Below are 21,390 nucleotides of genomic sequence, written 5' to 3'. Positions count from 1 at the left end.
TTTCATAGCCTTTCGTGTGCGTTTTTTTTGCCGATCCCAACTATGTGTTGTTTCGTCGTATGTGTTCTATTCTATTGGCACATATTTTTTTTGTTTAAATTGGTAGTATGCGCTGATTTCTTATATAACATACATTTTTACCCGCAGAACCATGCTACAAGCAGCTGTATGCCCAGCTGAACAATGCATGCAAATACAGTAGAAAATCTCTATTATATTTGACTAGATATCTGATGCATCATATGTATACATACATTTGTGAGATATCTTCAGTTGCGAGCTGTGCAAATAAGAAAGATACACAAAAGAAGAGAATCTGTAGATTTTCTTGATTATGTCTTTGTCTATTCCCAAGTGTAGAATAAAAACAGTAATAGAGATGGATTTAATAGTGTCCACACTCAAATAATAATATTATATAGATCAAGCTAGCTAAGAGTGCTTACACAGTAGATCTTGCCACACAAATAACATGGATCGAACTCATGAGTGAAATGTACTTACAAGAAGGATCCACATATAAATGAAGGCCTCATAATACCAATCACATGCAATGACTCACTTGATCCTACGGAACTAAGTATTATGCACAATGAGCAATGCTTGTGCAAAGCAAAAGGTTCCATAGAATCAGTGTGGCAATAATATGGTGGACATTGGAAAGCATAATCCTTTTGTGCTAGTGAATTTAATCATTGGCCTCATATACCAATCACACACTTATATTACCAGAGCATTTTCAAGGATGTAGCAACCGAATAGAGTAAAACATGGATCTAACTCACTATAGAATACAATCTTACTAGCAAAGAAATCCAATGCTTAGCATAGATCCGAGCTATAAATAGAAGGTAAACATGCAAAATTATCCTTTTGTGTTATTGAATTTAATCATTAACCTCATACACCAAAACACACACTTCTATTAACCGAGATTCTCAAGCATGTAGCAACCGAATAATCCAACTCACTATATAATCAAATCTTGCCACCAACAACATCGGTGCTTCGAGTAGATCCAAGGTACAAATAGAAGGTAAACATGAATATGCTAACAATGCAAAACCTGCGGGAGGACGAGGGCACAATCTCACATCGTCGTGACCAATATGGTTGTCGAGAATGAGCACGCTTGATCGGTGTGACTCCACGAACAACGTGCCGCATGGGAGCATATCGCTATTCCAGCGAAGAAGATCTAAGGCCAGAAGCTTGCTTCCACCTCGCCGTCTAGGTGCTTTTCTGGGGACTATATATGTCATCCTAGTGGTTCTAAAGAAGAGGGTGTTTGTGTTCCGTGGAGTGAAGTGAAGTGAGACTAGATAAGGAGGATGATAGTCCTAATTTATGCAAGCTAGTGGTAAGGGTTACGACTGTCCGGCCATATGGGCCCATATAACACATACGTTTAGGCACTGACCGTTAGCATGATAGTATGATTGCACATGGAGAAAGAGACAAAAATCCTAGGCGAAATATATTAATAATTCTTTGTAGCTATCTTTGTTTAAATTATTTCAAGGTGTGGCCAATATGTTGCTTTTTAAATCTATACTAATTTCAAGTACATAAACCTGAAAGTGAAAGTGGTAAAGTAAGTGATACATATCACACAGGATTATACAATGCATTACCCGCAATGTACCTATGTTGTGTTAACATTATGTATTACATATCACATGGTTCTTTTTTTAAGGAAACAGTGTGTGATATACAATGTAGTTCTTACCTTGTGTAGGACATAATAAATGGTTGTGTTGTGAGATGTACAATGTAGGTCTACACTAAAAGGAAGTAAAAATGCATACATTTCAAATATAAAAACAATATTCATAATTAAGTCAAAATATATAACTTCATTACATAGAAGGGTCGATGGCCCCTAATGCGATCCTTCTTCACAAGCTCTGTGCCAATGTATAATGGTCGCACAGAGCATACAGAAAAGGAAGATAGTTGGTCATCGGGTTCGGGATCATCCTTTGGAGGTCCCGCGCCCCCGGAATGGCTTCATTGTCATAGTACTCAAGCATCTTCACATTGTTTCTGATAGCAGCGCCACAAAAGTTGATAGAATGATCGAGAAGGAATTCTTTAGGGACTCCGACACTGCATCAGCATGCACAATATTGAAGATGAGGACCTCACTGGTAACTCCAAGTTTGAGGATGGCGGTGCTGCTGCCTCTCCTCCAGTGCAAGCTTCTTCTGGCTACCTGGCTTCGCGAGGGTGTACCTGCAGTCAGCCCAACACACTTGGTCGAAGCGGTGTCGATGTACTGGTCATTCATCCGCCGAATCCACTCTCAACAGTAGTTGCACGAAGGGTGAAGGTCACGTAGAAGTACATGTCCTGCTCTTAGAAACTGTACTCCCTGGAGTGTGGCACAAACACCATTGGAGCAGAGGGTTTGGTGAGCTGCCCAAAAACTGCGTCAAATCTTGGATAAGAGCATCTCCACCGTTCCTCCCCATAGCCCTCCCAATAGCACTTTGGGGGTCCTAGAGAGAAAGTGTCCACACCGGTGGTCCCGATAAAGCGCCGACCACTTTGAGACCCCAATAAATGCGCCGGCACGCCCGTAGCAATCCCTTTGCAAAGGGAGCCGATTGGGAGCGCCGGTGTCCAATTTCTGCTGAAAAGTTGTGTGTGCCCCACTTGCATGTGACACAGCCCTCTAAAGATTCTCCTCTCTCACTACTAGGAAAAAGCCTATAGGTGGAGGCAAGTGGTTCTGGCGCACCACCTTGGACGTGCGCCTGTGGAAGGAGGTGCCGGCGCACCACATTTCCGCCACGCCGGCGATGCAGGCGTACTGCCGGCGCACCATAGGATTTGATGCGCCGGGGAAAAGTTTTGGCATGGGCTCGCACGATTCGGGCCGGGCCCAAGAATTATTGCCGGCGCACCAGCCCAGGGGCGCACCGGCGGAAATTTACTGTTGCCGGCGCGCCCCTGGGCTGGTGCGCTGGCAATAATTCTTGGGCCTGGCCCGCAGGAGATATAGCCGAATGGGCTATGTGCTGCCGGCGCACCCATGCCCTGGTGCGCCGGCAATAACCTGGGCAGTTATTTCTGCTCAACATCCACTCCCCCCACTACCATTACTCCACTCCTCCACACAAACCCGAGCCTTCTCCCAACCCAGCTCATTTTTGCCTATTCCTATCCCCAATTTAGCTAATTTGACCAAACAAAATCATATTTTTTGAGCAAATCTTCCCTTCCTACATGCATCTCCCACATCCCTCTATGTAGATCTAGATCTACTATCCCGCATTGACCGCTCAATCTAGATCTAGATCTAGAAAGTCGGCTTCCATACGCCGTGGTCGCGGCGCGATGTCTCGATCTCGTTGACGAATATATCAAACAAATAGGTGATTAATGAACAAATTGAGGAATGAATTCTATATATATTGGACATTTGAAGCAAAAGCTCGTGTGTGGCATATATATATATATATATATATATATATGTTGTGTTTGTGCTTGTGCTTGTGTGTGTTGGCGTTGAAAATGAGTTGCCAACGTTGCGCCAAAATGTTGATTCTTTAAGTTTCCGTTTCGGCACATTTCTGGCGCTCCTATGTCCTACCGTATAGGAAGGTCATGCCGAAATTTTCCGTGAAAACTACCGACGGATGGATGGTTCTAATCAATTATATAATCTTACCGTGCAGGCGATAATGGTTATCGAGATGAGTGAAAGCATCGTGATGAGATATCTGAAACACGCGATCATCGACATGTATGAAAATAACCGCACGGAGGTATTGTGTCCGTGCCGAAGATGCAGACGAGTGAAATGGTTTGACCCCTATTCAGGCAAATTGCAGGGGCACCTACTCACTAATGGTTTCATGCATGGACACACTCAATGGATGAGTGATGATGGTGCGGAGGTCAATGGGGCGACGACAACAGGTGGTAATGGCCGGCAAGAAGGAGGGCATCATGATATTGATGACGATGAAGAGTTTGTCGCACAGGACGATAACCTTGACGACGACAGTAACCTTGACGACAACGAAGAGGTGCCGCTAGCTTCAGTCGTGCGAGACCCTTATCTTCAAGATCTGCTTCTCGAAAAGACGAAAGGCGCCAAGCGGAAATCAAAGCTTGAGCAACTGGAGATAGACTCGAATACTCAGTTGTATGACTCAGGTCGCGGGTTGGGGGAGTCCCACTTGAGAGTAGCGCTCGATGTGTTGCAGATGAAGGCGAAACACGGATGGACGGACACAAGCGTCGACGACATTCTGGAATACGTGAAAGATCTCCTTCCTGCCCGGAACACGTGTCCTGGTAGTCTAGCTGAGGCCAAGAGAATTGTGTGCCCTCTCGACTTACGCCACGAAAAGTATCACGCCTGCATCAACGACTGTATCATGTATCGCAAGGAGCACGTGGACAAGACCAAATGTCCTGTGTGTAACGCTAAACGGTACAAGAAAGGGAAGAAGAAAGCTCCTCGGAAAGTTGTGTGGTACTTCCCGCTCGCCCCCGGCTTCAACGGTTCTATGCGGACCGCAAGGAAGCAAAGCTCATGCGCTCGCACGCTGAAAGAAAGGAGGCAGTGTTGAATGATGAAGAGCGGATTGAGCACCCAGTGCTGACGCACCCTTCGGATGCAAGCCAGTGGAAAGCATTAGACAATGAATTCGGAAGTTTTGGGGCAGATCCCAGAAACATCAGGTTGGGTGCGAGCACAGACGGATTCAATCCGTTCGGAAACCAGAGCAGCACACATAGCACATGGCCCGTGTTTGTATGGATCTACAACCTCCCGCCCAGGCTGTGCATGAAGAGGAAGTACATACAGATGAGTATGCTAATTCAAGGGCCGACACAGCCAGGAAACGATATCAACATGTATCTCGAACTATTAAAGGAGGAGCTTGAAACATTGTGGGCAGAGAAAGGGGTAGATACATGGGACGCCGTCGCAGAAGAATATTTCCCTTTGAGAGCTGTGTTGATCACGACGGTGCAGGACTACCTCGGATACGGTTACATTTCGTGCCAGGTGTGCCATGGACACAAGGCATGTGTTAGGTGCATGAAAGAGACGATGTTTTTGCAGCTTGGTAAGGATCCAGGCTCTTCGAAAACAGTTTACATGGGGCATCGAAGGTGGCTACACAAGACTGACCCGTGGAGAAAGCGTGGAGATTTGTTCGATGGTACAAGTGAACCCCGAGGACCTCCACGTAAGAAGAGCGGCGAAGAGATCGATACATTACTGAAAGGTTGGAAGGAGTGCCCTGCGCCGGGAAAGATTCGTCAAAAGCCTGGAGAGAATAAGAAAAAGGAACGACGCCGCTCATTGGTGTATGGAAAAGGAGGTCCGTGTTTTGGGACTTGCCGTACTGGAAAATTCTCGATACAACTCACTGCCTTGATGTCATGCATATTACAAAGAACGTGTGCGAGAGCTTGCTTGGCACTCTTCTCAACATGCCGGACCGGACCAAAGATGGGCCGAAAGCAAGACACGACCTGAAAGTTTTGGGCATCAAGGAAGAGCTTCAGATCCCGGCGGCCCAAGAGGGACAGTCGGAGGAGGAGGCGGACGACGGTCAGAAGCACAAAAGGATTAAGCAGCCAGACTATTACTGTCCCCCTCCTGCTTCACTTTTAGTCCGGCTGAGGTCGATCAATTTTTCAATTGCCTTCTAGGAGTCAAAGTGCCCTTCGGTTACTCCGGGATAATAAGCAGATACATGGACCCCAAGAAATGAAACTTCAGCGGAATGAAGTCTCGTGACTATCACGTGATGATGACGCAGATTCTTCCGGTTGCAATCCGAGGTATAATGGATGACCATGTCCGTGCAACGCTGACTGGGCTCTGTAACTTCTTCGACGTCATAACTCGGAAGTCGATAAGCGTGAAGAAACTCGCAAGGCTCCAGGAAGTGATCGTGGTGATCCTATGTGAGCTTGAGATGTACTTCCCGCCTACATTCTTTGACGTGATGGTCCATCTGTTGGTCCATATCATGGATGATATCATCAGTCTAGGGCCGGCATTCTTACACAACATGATGTCGTTTGAAAGAATGAATGGGGTCATTAAAGGATACGTTCGTAACATTTCACATCCGGATGGAAGCATCGTCCAGGGCTGGCTCACCGAAGAGTGCATCTCTTTCTGCACGAATTATCTAGACATCGAGGACCCTGTTGGTTTGCCTCAAAACAAGCACCTCCGCAGGTTCGAGGGAGTAGGCCACAAAAATGGAAGGAAGGAACTCCACGTGCACATGTCTGGTCGGACTTCCGACTTTGACAGGGCCAACTTAGTAGCGCTACAACACATTGACTTGATCGATCCTTGGTTGAAAGAGCACAAAACCATGATAGAGAACAGTGGCAAGCCGATGATGACGGAAGCAGAAATATACAGAGAGCACAACTCCTCTTTCGCGCGCTGGTTCAAAGACCACATTGATGCTAATCCACCACCAATAGATTCTGACAAGGATAAACTAGTATTGGCCTTGTCACATGGCCCCGCGCCCAACATCATGACTTACCAAGCGTACGATATCAACGGGTACACATTCTACATGGAAGAAAAAGACAAGAACTAGATACTACGGAAGAATCGAGGAAATCTGGGAGCTTAGCTACGCTGGGGAGAAAGTGCCGATGTTCCGTATCAGATGGGCTAAGAGTGTCACAAAAGAAGACCGGTATTTCACCACCATGTTTCTACCCGAAGCCAACAAACCAAAGTCCACGAACGCCACCGCGCAGAATGAGCCATGGGTACTGGCAGAACAAGTGCACCAATGCTTCTTCATAACCGACCCATCCAGGCCTAGCCGTGTTATCGTGAGGAGAGGCAAGAGGACCATCGTCGGAATGGTTGGAGTCGCCAACGAGGAAGACTTCGAAGGACAAGTCGGAGACCCAATGATGGAAGAATCCGAGGACGAAGACACAACATACACCACAAGAAGAAGCAGGACCACGCTACCGAGGTCAGGTCGACCCTTCAAAAGAAGAAGTCACGACACAGGGCTAAATTATTCAACGATGAGCAACAAAAGCAAGAAGAAAGTGAAACACTCTTCTCAGTCGATGATGTAAAACTTTATTTGCAATGTATTACTCATATTGCTTTTGTAATGCATAATTAACTCATATTTTTTTGGTCAATATTATTGTGTTGGTCAATATTTTGTGTATGTATAACTCATTTTTTTTGTAATGCATAATTAACTCATATTGCTTGGTTATTATCTTAAAAAGAGAAGGAAATAAAATAGTATAGGATTTGTGGGAAAAGAAAAGAAACATAAAAGAAAGTGAAAAGAAATAAAGAAATGAAGAAAAATAAAATAAAATAAAATAGAAAAGGAAATGGCTAGCCAGGGCTGGGGGACAAGTCCCAGGTATAGCCGGACCCATCTTATTGCCGGCACACCACGTGTTTGGTTCGCCGGGGGTATAGTTGTTGCCGGCGAACCAAACAGGTGGTGCGCCGGCAATAAGATGGGTTCGGCTATACTCCGGACTTAACCGCACGCGCGACTCCTTCTTCCCCATTCAAACCAAGAACCCTAGCTAACCGCACCGCCTCCCTGCACCCGCCCCCGTGCCGCCGAGAGGAGGAGAACGCCGCCGCGAGGAGGAGCAGGGCGTCACCACCGAGAGGAGGAGCAGTCGACACCATCGCCGAGAGGAGGAGGCGTCACGCGCGGGCCACCGTCGCCGTCACCGAGAGGAGGAGGCGTCACGCGCGGGCCACCGTCGCCGTCACCGAGAGGAGGAGGCACCACCATCACTGTTGGTAAGAACCCCCTCTCCCTTCCCCTCTCCCTTCCCCTCTCCCTCCCCCTCTTCCTTCCCCTCTCCCGAATTCCCCTCTCTGAAGTTGGTACCGTGTAGTATTGTTGAGAAGAAAGTGAATTTCTCCCGAATTCCCCTCTTTGCAGTTGAATTTGGTAGAGAATTTGCCCTGTTTTAAAATTTGTTCAAATTTGAATTTTGCTTAGTTTCAAAATTTGTTATGATTCAAAAAAATGATGCAACTCATGGTCATAGTGTTCGAACTCTGGTCTATGCCATAATGTAGCAAAGCTGCAACAAGTGGGATAGTAGTCAGTTGGTATACAAAAGTAGAGAAATATATTTGCTTACAAATGCCTAATGCAAATGCAAATGAAAATGAAAATGCCTAATGCTTACAAATACCTAATGCAAATGCAAATGAAAATGCCTAATGCTACTTGCAAATGAAGTAGGTACTGGTTGATATAGCAATAAGTAGTATTTTTTTAAATGAACAACCATATTGCAATTATCAAGTCCATGATTATGCCAATACTATTTAGTGTGTTACAGTAATTAAACCAGTGCATCTATTGATTATATACAAATAGCGCATTCTTTCAATTATCAAGTCTATGATTATGCAGGAGCTCTGGCATTCAATCAAACAGAAGTGCTATTTTAATTTCACATTTTTCTTTAGTAAGAAGCTCATGTGGGCCTTTGTGCTATTTTAATTCATGGTTGGTTTAAGCAATGAGATAAAACTGCTACTGCTTATTGGTGCTGTTGTGGGCATGCTGATGCTTATAACAATAATGAAATGCAAAAATGCTTGCTCATGCTCATGCTTGCCATAAATTGCTACTGGTTCAAAATGCTGGATCAAAATGTTGGTTTTTGTACAGACTAGAATACATGGTGGATCAAAATTCTCTACTGGCTTGAAAATTAGCAGATGGTTTGCGAAAATGGCAATTGTTTGATTCTTGCATCATTGTCTATCTTGAAGTAGCATTGTCCATTGCTAAAATGGTTTGCTATTTTAATTTCTCTGGTTCACATGTGGGCCTTTGTGCTTTATATCTGAATATGTCTATGGTAAAGTCAGTAGCTTGAATTTGTCTATGGTAAAGTCAGTAGCTTTAATTTGTCTAGTTCACATGTGCTATTTTAATTTCTCTGGTTCACATGCTATTTCTCTGGTTTGAATTTGTTCTCTGGTTTGAAAAAAGAAAATAAAATGCATGCAGTAGATTTGTTTATATAAAATGCAAAATGCAGTAGTTGCTACTGCTGCTATATATGCAGCTTGGTTTTGCTTTCGTCAAAAGCAGCATCAGCTGCTACTATTAGATTTGCTAAATGAAAAGTGCTAGCAGTAGCAGTAGCTCAGTGCTACATATCCAGTGATGCCAAGCTTTGAATTTCAAAGTTTGAATGCCAAAAATTAGTTCTCTGGTTTTGGCGATTTAGAAATAACTAAATGATAAATGCTAGCAGTACCAGTAGCTAGTATTAGTAGGTTTAGTTGATAAAGTGGTTCTTCATTTAAATGCCTACTGCCAAGAATTGGTTGATATATAAAATTCATTGGTTGATATGCAAAAATTCATTGGTATTTGCTTCTTATTTTTGAATACATAAAAACTAATTAAGCATAAAATGCCACCAGTAGCAAGTGTTAGGGTTAGGCATACCTCACATTTACTCACTAGCATTAGGTTTACTTTATTTAAAAAGAACAAGTGATATGTTCATTCTCTGGTTCATTTAAAAAGAACAAGTGCTATGTTCATTCTCTGGTTTTAAATGGATGCTGTCAAGTGTTCACTATCAATGAAAATTGGTGCTATGTTCATTCTTTGGTTCATTTAAAACAAAATGAAAATTAAGATTTAGAACATTAACTTGGGAGTCTGGAAGATTGCTCTCTATTTTTTCTATTTCTGCTGCCACCTGTGTTGTCTAGAAAAATTAGAACATTAACTTGATAGCTGTGTTCTGTGTTGTACATTGTTATTTTTATGCTGATGTAAAATGCCACTGTAATGTATATGCTGAAATGCTACTGTAATTTATATGGTGACGGTTATGGTGATGGCATGGTTATGGAGATGGTTATGGTTATGGCTGAGCTCCGGTGAAAATGTATATGTTTGCATTTCTGTTACAGGGATTGAGTTGCTATTGAGTGCCGGAATGTCGATTAATTTCCGTTCCGGCAATTCTAGCACTCGGCATGACCAATTTTTAGCAAAGGTCATGCCGAATTTTTCCGTGAATTCTAACTCTTTTTCATATTCTATTAGTGCAAGCCACCATGGCGTCTCAAGAACAGTTAGAGGAGCACTACAATAGGCACTTCTTTAGGACGGAGGAGGATACCGAGGCCGCTGGTGTTGGCGGCGACGAGGACCATGAGATGGAGGATGCCGCTGGGGGTAGTGCCGACGAGCCAAGCGGCAACAAGGCAAGCGGTGCCGCCGGGGGTAGTACCTACGAGCCTAGCGGCGATGAGGCAACTGGCGCCACCGGGGGTGGCGGCGAGACAAGCGGCGACGATCCTAGCGGCGCCGCCGGGAGTACTGGCACCAGGACAAGTGGTTCCAAGAGGCCGCGGAAGGTGACACGCGTACAGCACGCGACCGTTGGGAACCCCAAGTGGAAGGTGTGATGCGTACAGCAGTAAGTTTCCCTCAGTAAGAAACCAAGGTTTATCGAACCAGTAGGAGTCAAGAAGCCCGTTGAAGGTTGATGGCGGCGGAGTGTAGTGCGGCGCAACACCAGGGATTCCGGCGCCAACATGGAACCTGCACAACACAACCAAATTACTTTGCCCCAACGTGACAGTGAGGTTGTCAATCTCACCGACTTGCTGTAACAAAGGATTAGATGTATAGTGTGGATGATGATATTTGCAAAAAACAGTATAACGAGTATTGCAGTAGATTGTATTCGATGTAAAAGAATGGACCGGGGTCCATAGTTCACTAGAGGTGTCTCTCCCATAAGATAAATAGCATGTTGGGTGAACAAATTACAGTTGGGAAATTGACAAATAAAGAGGGCATGACCAGGCACATACATGTTATGATGAGTATTGTGAAATTCAATTGGGCATTACGACAAAGTACATAGACCGCTATCCAGCATGCATCTATGCCTAAAAAGTCCACTTTCAGGTTATCATCCGAACCCCTTCCAGTATTAAGTTGCAAACAATAGACAATTGCATTAAGTATGGTGCGTAATGTAATCAACAAATACATCCTTAGACATAGCATTGATGTTTTATCCCTAGTGGCAACAGAACATCCACAACCTTAGGGGTTGCTGTCACTCCCCCAGATTTAATGGAGACATGAACCCACTATCGGGCATAAATACTCCCTCTTGGAGTTACAAGTATCAACTTGGCCAGAGCCTCTACTAGCAACGGAGAGCATGCAAGATCATAAACAACACATAGATAATAGATTGATAATCAACATAGCATAGTATTCCATATTCATCGGATCCCAACAAACGCAACATGTAGCATTACAAATAGATGATCTTGATCATGTTAGGCAGCTCACAAGATCTAACAATGATAGCACAATTAGGAGAAGATGACTATCTAGCTACTGCTATGGACCCATAGTCCAGGGGTGAACTACTCACACATCACTCCGGAGGCGACCATGGCTGATGAGGACATCCCTACTACACCACTACCTCCGTCATTAATAAATGAAGATGAACCTGCTGTGGAGCTCAAGTCCAATGAAGTTCGGATTGGACCAATTACAAGGGCTCGTGCGAAGCTACTTAAACAACAGGTGAACTTGTTTCTAAACAGTACTTTGATTGATGAGAACTTTATACTGCCTAAGTCCTATTACTTATGTATCATCAGGTATCAAGAAGAGACGAGCATCGCACGAGGAGGAGAGGAGCAGCTGGACATGAAGACGGACGTCAAGATGGACGTGAAGCTGGACATGGAGCTGGACATGAAGATATCTCATGGTCGCGCGAGGGAGGAGCGGGAGGCATGCGCGAGAGGAGAAGAAGACGTCCAGGCCGGTCCAGCACCCGGTTCGACCGGCCGCCAGACCGGCCAACCCGGTCACTGGCCCGGTCGACCGGGCGCCAACCGGACGCAAGTTTATCGTACCGGAAGAAAACCGGAAACCTCGCAACTATCCGGTTGCTGCCCGGTTGCCGCCCGGTTGACCGGACCCTAGACCGGCCGACCCGGTTGCCGCCCGGTTGACCGGACCCCAGACCGGCCGCCCCGGTCCCTGGCCCGGTTGACCGGATTCCAGACCGGACGTGTCCGAGTCTGTCTCGACCAGATCTATTCTGGGTCGGTTATTTTTGTATCTTTTCGTCCAGAACTCGTCCCGGACGCCTATATAAGTGCCCAGGACGCCCCCCTAGCTGCTTTAGACCACGTTTAAGATAAACCCTAGTTCTTAGTTGTTTGCTCTAGCAAAACTATTGAATCCCTACACCATATTGCTTGGATATTGTGTAGATCCTGAAAAAGTCTTGTGTGATCTGCTGTTCCATTGGGAATTAGACGGTTGCAACTTACCGCTTCGTGGTCGGCGGCTACGTGCGCAAGTGTGTGGAGTTGCGAATATCTTGCAGGGTTGAGAGCTGTTGCATTGGCGACAGGGACCAATCGAGAGATCTCGTTGCGTCATACAAGTTATCATCCACTTCATCGTCGTGTATCTCCGCTGTCAACATCCCGTGATCATCATCACCACCGTTGCTTACTGAGAAGATCGGGCCACCCCTTATCATCTTGGTATCAGATTTCCAGTTTTCCTCGGTAAGCCATCCACAATCCACCTCCATAGTTGAGTTGTGAGTGTTTTCCTATCCAGAAACAGCCAAAAAAAAATAGGGTTAGGGTTTGCCATAGCCTTAGATTGCACTAATTTCAAGTTTTAGTTGCTTTTCGTAGTTGTTTTTGCGTATCTTTTCTTTCCATCTAGTCTTTTAGGGTTTGAGTTTACTCTATCATCTTGTTTTCCTTTATCTTGTGGTGTCGCTTTTGTTACTCCGAGTCCACATAGCGTACAGTGTGCTTGTTCCAAACCATAGACACAGCCTTTCGATACAAGTGACTAGGAACTTCCCCAGAAGAGACTAGTTTTACCGCTCGACAGGCTGCTCGTTAGGTTATTGGTGTTTTGCATATCTTTGTTGGCCGTGTTATCAAGGAGTTGTGTCAGAAAATCAAAAAAAAAAGGAAAATTGAAAAGAAGCAAAAAGAGCTACATCGCTGCGTGTGTTATACAAATAGAAACTTCCAAAAAGAAAAGTGAAGTGCTAGTTGAATCAAGTGAAGGCCTAAGTTTACTTTACTGCACCTGTAGTTGAGCAATCTTGTGCCTGTCTCGTTGAGCTTTGCTAGCGTCTCTCATGTGCATTGCAACCTTTTCCACATATAGTTGCATTGCCCCATTATATCGCCTTGTGTGAGTATCATTGGTTGTCTACGGTCAGCGCTAGAGCTTGTTATTGGTGCAAATAGGTAGCCTACCTACAGCCCCACATATACCCTGCTTTGCCGTGTGATTTGTTCTTATACCCTTGATTTTCGCTTCGCTACATCCGTGCACTAGTTGTTACTACAAGTGGTAAGCAACACTAATTTACTTTGGAACGGTAAGATCTCCTTTTCTTATCAGTTTTGAGTGAGTTGTGAGAGTACCACCATATATTTTTGATTTAGTGCACTAACCTACTAACGATGTCTGCTAGTGATCATAAAATTGTTAACCAGGAAAACAAGAGTGCTGCAGATATCATCACATGGAGGGAGTATGAGGCTCTTCGTAATGAGATGCGACGTGAATTCCGCGCTCAGGACGAGGTGCTTAATGGGAAGATTGATGAGATTTCCCAAAAGCTGGATGCTACTCATGTGACCGTCACTACAATGCAAGATCAAATGACGGATGTCCAACGCAATCTTGCTGATTTGCGCTTGGCTGTTGAGAATTTGACCGCGCAACAACAACAAGAAGATGACGATGATCCTGAGCTTCAAGATGACGCACACAATGCTCGTGATGCGCCACGTGGTAATCGTCCTCGCGGTTGGGTTCCACTTGGCCGCAATGGTCGTGGACAAGATGAGGAAGATGGTTTGGGTAAGCCCAAGTTTTCTATACCCAAGTTTGAAGGAGGAGCTGATATTGAAGAATACCTCACTTGGGAGCTGAAGATTGAGAAGTTGTGGAGCTTACATCCGCATTATACTGAAGACCGGAAGATCAAGCTTGCTTCTTCCGAATTTGATGGCTATGCTTTGCGTTGGTGGGATGCTTTTGTTCGTAATCGCGAAGAGGATCGTGAGCAGCCTATACGCACATGGCGTGCCATGAAGGAGGCAATGACTGCTCGTTTTGTGCCAACAAATTACTTGCGGAATATATATGATAAGCTGACTCTTTTGAGACAAGGTGTGAAGACTGTGAATGAATACTACATGGAGATGGAGATGCTTATGCAGCGTGGCCGTGTCCGTGAGTCTCTTGAGATGACAATGCAGCGTTTTCTCAACGGTTTGAAGTATGACATCAAAGGCATTGTTCGTCACTACAGCTACACCAATATGAATCAATTGTTACATCATGCAAGAGAAGCTGAATCACAGTTGGCTGACGAAGCAAAGATCAAAGGTCGAGCTACAGGAGCTGGGCGTTTCACACCCCACGCGGCCCCATCTATGGCGCCAGCGCCCTCGACGCGCTCCGCCCCTCCGCCTAGTAAGTCGGTCTCCAATGTGTCTAACACAAAGAAGTCCGAATCTGCTGTAAGTACGAGTGGCTCTAATGTGTCTACTGCGCGTAACTGTGACATGCTTTGTCATACATGTGGTGGCAAGGGTCACTTCAAGAGAGATTGTCCTAATCGCAAAGTCATGGTTATTAATGAGGACAATGAGTACGAGACTGGAGAAAATGTTGATCCTAATGCTCCAGAAGATGATGACTATGACACTGATGGTGAAGATGCATATCCGTCTGATGCTCGCACCATTGTTGTGTCGCAGCGTGCTCTTAATGTATTGCCTAGTGCCTCTACTCAGCGCTGCAATTTGTTCCAAACGAAGGCTTTAGTTGGTCCTGACAAGGCTTGCAAGGTCATTATTGATGGCGGGAGTTGCCGCAATTTAGCAAGCAAGGAGTTGTGTACCAAGCTGAAGTTGAAGTATCTACCGCACCCGCATCCATACTATATTCAGTGGTTGAGCGACAATGGTGAGATGAAGGTAAACCACATGGTGCGTGTTGAATTTGCTATTGGACCGTATAAGGATTGCATTGATTTTGATGTCGTCCCTATGACAGTGTGTCACCTACTATTGGGAAGGCCTTGGCTCTATGACCGTTCTGTGCAACACAATGGCCGTGCCAATACATATCACTTGGAGTTCAAGGGCAAGAAAATCAATTTACAGCCTATGACACCACAGCAAATTGTCAATGAGTCTCATCAGAAAGTTGAAGTCAATTTGGAGGATGCTTCTTTAGATAGGCGAGAGAATTGTAATGTTGTGAGTGATATAACGAAAAGTGAGAGAGTGAATTCCTTAGTCTCATTAGCCACCACAGAAGACATGCGAGAATTTAGTGAGGATCCTACAGCCATGCCTCTTGTGCTTTTGTACAGGGGTACGGTTTTGGTTTCTAACGACATGACCCCTCTTCCTCTTGGTGTTTCTAATGTTTTGCAGGAATTTGGCGATGTGTTTCCGGATGAGGTACCTGCAGGACTTCCACCATTGCGAGGTATTGAGCATCAAATCGACTTGATTCCCGGAGTTTCGCTACCCAATCGGGCACCATATAGAACGAACCCTGAAGAAACGAAGGAGATACAGAAGCAAGTACAAGCGCTACTCGACAAAGGTTATATCCGCATAAGCCTTAGTCCTTGTGCTGTTCCTGTTATTCTAGTTCCTAAGAAAGATGGTACATGGCGTATGTGCGTAGATTGTAGAGCTATAAACAATATCACTATTTGATATCGTCACCCTATTCCCCGTTTAGAGGATATGCTAGATGAATTGAGTGGTGCTGCTGTGTTCTCTAAAATTGATTTGCGTAGTGGTTATCATCAAATTAGGATGAAAGAAGGGGATGAGTGGAAAACCGCCTTTAAAACAAAATTTGGTTTATATGAGTGGTTAGTAATGCCTTTTGGTTTGACTAATGCACCTAGCACTTTCATGAGACTGATGAACCATGTTTTGCGTGAATTTATTGGCAAGTTTGTGGTTGTGTATTTTGATGATATATTAATTTACAGCCGCAATGAATCTGATCATATTATACATATTCGACATGTTTTGCAAGTGTTGCGTGATAGTAAACTTTATGGTAATCTTGAGAAGTGCACATTTTGCAAAGATAAGGTCATATTTCTGGGTTATGTTGTCTCTAAGCATGGAGTAGAAGTAGATGTGTCTAAAATTGAAGCTATTCAAAATTGGCCTACTCCCATGAATGTGAGTCAAGTTAGAAGTTTTCATGGTCTAGCTGGGTTTTATCGCCGTTTTGTGCCCAATTTTTCTACTATTGCTGCACCTTTGAATGAATTGACTAAAAAGGGTATTGCTTTTGAGTGGGGCGTTGCCCAAGATCATGCTTTTGATGAACTGAAACGATTGTTAACTTCTGCACCGTTACTTGCACTTCCTGATTTCAATAAGCAATTTGAGATTGAATGTGATGCTAGTGGTATTGGAATTGGTGGTGTGTTGATGCAAGAGGGTCGCCCAATTGCATATTTTTCTGAGAAACTTTCTGGTGCTAAGTTGAACTATCCAATATATGATAAAGAATTGTATGCTTTAATTAGAGTTCTTGAGGTTTGGCAACATTATTTGTGGCCAAAAGAATTTATCATACATTCTGATCATGAAGCTTTGAAATATCTGAAAGCCCAATCTACTTTGCATAGGCGTCTTGCTAAGTGAGTTGAGTTCATTGAGTCTTTTCCATACATTATTAAACATAAGAAGGGAAAAGATAACATTGTTGTTGATGCTCTATCTAGGAAGAATATGTTATTAACTCAACTTGATGTTAAAATTCCTGGTTTAGAGGTGTTATGTGATTTGTATGCTACTGATCATGATTTTGCTGAACCATATCGCTTATGTGCTCTTGGTAAAGCATGGGAAAAATATCACATACATGATGGGTTCTTGTTTCGAGCTAACAAACTATGTGTTCCAGAATCGTCTGTGCGTTTGCTCTTATTGCAGGAATCACATGCTGGAGGTTTGATGGGTCACTTTGGGCGTGAGAAGACGCTACTCATGCTCGCTGATCATTTTAATTGGCCAAAGATGAGGCGGGATGTGGACAGGTACGTGAAGAGGTGCATTACTTGCAACAAGTCCAAGTCCAAGCTGAAGCCTCACGGTTTGTATACTCCATTACCGGCACCTACTACACCTTGGGAAGATATTAGTATGGATTTTGTGTTGGGTTTGCCGCGTACTAAAAGAGGCCATGATTCTATATTTGTGGTAGTGGACAGATTTTCTAAAATGTCACACTTTATTGCTCACACAAAGCGACGATGCGTCGCATATTGCTAACCTGTTTTTCAGGGAGATTGTTCGACTACATGGAGTCCCGAAGACTATTGTTTCTGATCGTGATGTGAAGTTCATGAGCTACTTCTGGAAGACACTTTGGGGAAAGCTTGGGACAAAGCTGCTGTTCAGTACTACTTGTCATCCCCAAACTGATGGTCAAACTGAGGTGGTGAATCGAACCTTGTCACAACTGTTGAGATCCATGATCAAGAAGAACCTGAAGGAGTGGGAAGAGTGTTTGCCGCATGTAGAGTTTGCTTACAACAGGGCGGTACATTCTACCACGGAGCTATGTCCTTTTGAGGTGGTGTATGGTTTTAAACCCATTACTCCACTTGACTTGTTGCCTTTGCCCATACATGAGAGAGTTAATATGGAGGCATCCAAGAGGGCAGATTTTGTGCATAAAATACATGTGAAGACTAAAGAGTTGATAGAGAAAAAAGGCAAGAGCAATGCTGCAAGGATGAATAAGAAGCGCAAAGAGATGTTGTTCAAGCCTGGTGATATGGTATGGGTACATTTTCGCAAGGATAGGTTCCCGAAGCTGCGGAAGTCTAAGTTGAAGCCTCGTGGTGCTGGTCCTTACAAAGTACTTGCCAAGATCAATGATAATGCATACTCGATAGATCTTCCAGTTGATGAGTTTGGTGTCAGTAATTCTTTCAATGTTGCTGATTTGACACCATATGACGGAGAAGACCTTGGAGCGTCGGGGTCGACGCCTTTTGAAGGGGGGGGGAGATGATGAGGACATCCCTACTACACCACTACCTCCGTCATTAATAAATGAAGATGAACCTGCTGTGGAGCTCAAGTCCAATGAAGTTCGGATTGGACCAATTACAAGGGCTCGTGCGAAGCTACTTAAACAACAGGTGAACTTGTTTCTAAACGGTACTTTGATTGATGAGAACTTTATACTGCCTAAGTCCTATTACTTATGTATCATCAGGTATCAAGAAGAGACGAGCATCGCACGAGGAGGAGAGGAGTAGCTGGACATGAAGACGGATGTCAAGATGGACGTGAAGTTGGACATGGAGCTGGACATGAAGATATCTCATGGTCGCGCGAGGGAGGAGCGGGAGGCATGCGCGAGAGGAGAAGAAGACGTCCAGGCCGGTCCAGCACCCAGTTCGACCGGCCGCCAGACCGGCCAACCCGGTCACTGGCCCGGTCGACCGGGCGCCAACCGGACGCAAGTTTATCGTACCGGAAGAAAACCGGAAACCTCGCAACTATCCGGTTGCTGCCCGGTTGCCGCCCGGTTGACCGGACCCTAGACCGGCCGACCCGGTTGCCGCCCGGTTGACCGGACCCCAGACCGGCCGCCCCGGTCCCTGGCCCGGTTGACCGGATTCCAGACCGGACGTGTCCGAGTCTGTCTCGACCAGATCTATTCTGGGTCGGTTATTTTTGTATCTTTTCGACCAGAACTCGTCCCAGACGCCTATATAAGTGCCCAGGACGCCCCCCTAGCTGCTTTAGACCACGTTTAAGATAAACCCTAGTTCTTAGTTGTTTGCTCTAGCAAAACTATTGAATCCCTACACCATATTGCTTGGATATTGTGTAGATCCTGAAAAAGTCTTGTGTGATCTGCTGTTCCATTGGGAATTAGACGGTTGCAACTTACCGCTTCGTGGTCGGCGGCTACGTGCGCAAGTGTGTGGAGTTGCGAATATCTTGCAGGGTTGAGATCTGTTGCATTGGCGACAGGGACCAATCGAGAGATCTCGTTGCGTCATACAAGTTATCATCCACTTCATCGCCGTGTATCTCCGCTGTCAACATCCCGTGATCATCATCACCACCGTTGCTTACTGAGAAGATCGGGCCACCCCTTATCAATGGCGGTGAAGAGTCCTCCGGGAGATGATTCCCCTCTCCGGCAGGGAGCCGGAGGCGATCTCCTGAATCCCCCGAGATGGGATTGGCGGCGGCGGCGTCTCTGGAAGGTTTTCCGTATCGTGGCTCTCGGTACTGGGGCTATTCTCGACAGGCAAAGAGGTAGGTCAGGGGGCGTCACGAGGGCCCCACACGCTAGGGCCGCGCGGCCCAAGCCTTGGCCGCGCCGCCCTGTTGTGTGGGCGCCTCGTCGCCCCACTTCGTTTCCCTTTCGGTGTTCTGGAAGCTTCGTGGAAAAATAGGATCCTGGGCGTTGATTTCGTCCAATTCCGAGAATATTTCCTTACTAGGATTTCTGAAACAAAAAACAGCAGAAAACAGCAACTGGCTCTTCGGCATCTCGTTAATAGGTTAATGCCGGAAAATGCATAAATATGACATAAAGTATGTATAAAACATGTGTGTATCATCATAAAACAAGCATGGAATATAAGAAATTATCGATACGTTGGAGACGTATCAGCATCCCCAAGCTTAGTTCCTACTCGTCCCGAGTAGGTAAACGATAACAAAGATAATTTCTGAAGTGACATGCTATCATAATCTTGATCATACTATTGTAAGCACATGTAATGAATGCAGCGATTCGAAGCAATGGTAAATACAATGAGTAAACAATTGAATCATATAGCAAAGACTTTTCATGAATAGTACTTTCAAGACAAGCATCAATAAGTCTTGCATAAGAGTTAACTCATAAAGCAATAAATTCATAGTAAAGGCATTGAAGCAACACAAAGGAAGATTAAGTTTCAGCGGTTGCTTTCAACTTGTAACATGTATATCTCATGGATATTGTCAACATAAAGTAATATAATAAGTGCAATATGCAAGTATGTAGGAATCAATGCACAGTTCACACAAGTGTTTGTTTCTAAGACAGAAGGAAGTAGGTAGGCTGACTCAACATAAAAGTAGAAGAATGGCCCTTCGCAGAGGGAAGCATTGATTGCTATATTTGTGCTAGAGCTTTTATTTTGAAAACAATAAACAATTTTGTCAACGGTCGTAATAAAGCATATGCATTATGTAAATTATATCCTACAAGTTGCAAGCCTCATGCATAGTATACCAATAGTGCCCGCACCTTGTCCTAATTAGCTCGGATTACCTGGATTATCATCGCAATACATATGTTTTAACCAAGTACCACAAAGGGGTACCTCTATGCCGCCTGTACAAAGGTCTAAGGAGAAAGCTCGCATTGGATTTCTCGCTTTTGATTATTCTCAACTTAGACATCCATACCGGGACAACATAGACAACAGATAATGGACTCCTCTTTAATGCATAAGCATTTAGCAACAAATAATATTCTCATAAGAGATTGAGGATTGTTGTCCAAAACTGAAACTTCCACCATGGATCATGGCTTTAGTTAGCGGCCCAATGTTCTTCTCTAACAATATGCATACTCAAAGCATTCAACTCATGGTAAATCGCCCTTACTTCAGACAAGACGAACATGCATAGCAACTCACATGATATTCAACAAAGGGTAGTTGATGGCGTCCCCAGGAACATGGTTATCGCTCAACAAGCAACTTATAAGAGATAAAATGCATAAGTACATATTCAATACAACAATAGTTTTTAGGCTATTTGTCCCATGAGCTATATATTGCAAAGGCGAAGAATGGAAATCTAAAGGTAGCACTCAAGAAATTTACTTTGGAATGGCGGAGAAATACCATGCAGTAGGTAGGTATGGTGGACACAAATGGCATAGTGTTTGGCTCAAGGATTTGGATGCATGAGAAGTATTCCCTCTCAATACAAGGCTTAGGCTAGCAAGGTTATTTGAAACAAACACAAGTATGAACCGGTACAGCAAAACTCACATAAAAGACATATTTTAAGCATTATAAGACTCTACACCATCTTCCTTGTTGTTCGACCCTTACTAGAAAATATCTAGACCTTAGAGAGACCAATCATGCAAACCAAATTTTAGCAAGCTCTATGTATTTCTTCATTAATAGGTGCAAAGTATATGATGCAAGAGCTTAAACATGAGCACAACAATTGCCAAGTATAACATTATTCAAGATATTATACCATTTTACCACATG

This window comes from Lolium perenne, chromosome 3 (assembly GCF_019359855.2).
Source record: "Lolium perenne isolate Kyuss_39 chromosome 3, Kyuss_2.0, whole genome shotgun sequence".
Taxonomy (NCBI): Eukaryota; Viridiplantae; Streptophyta; class Magnoliopsida; order Poales; family Poaceae; genus Lolium; species Lolium perenne.
Note: the sequence above shows the minus strand (reverse complement) of the source record.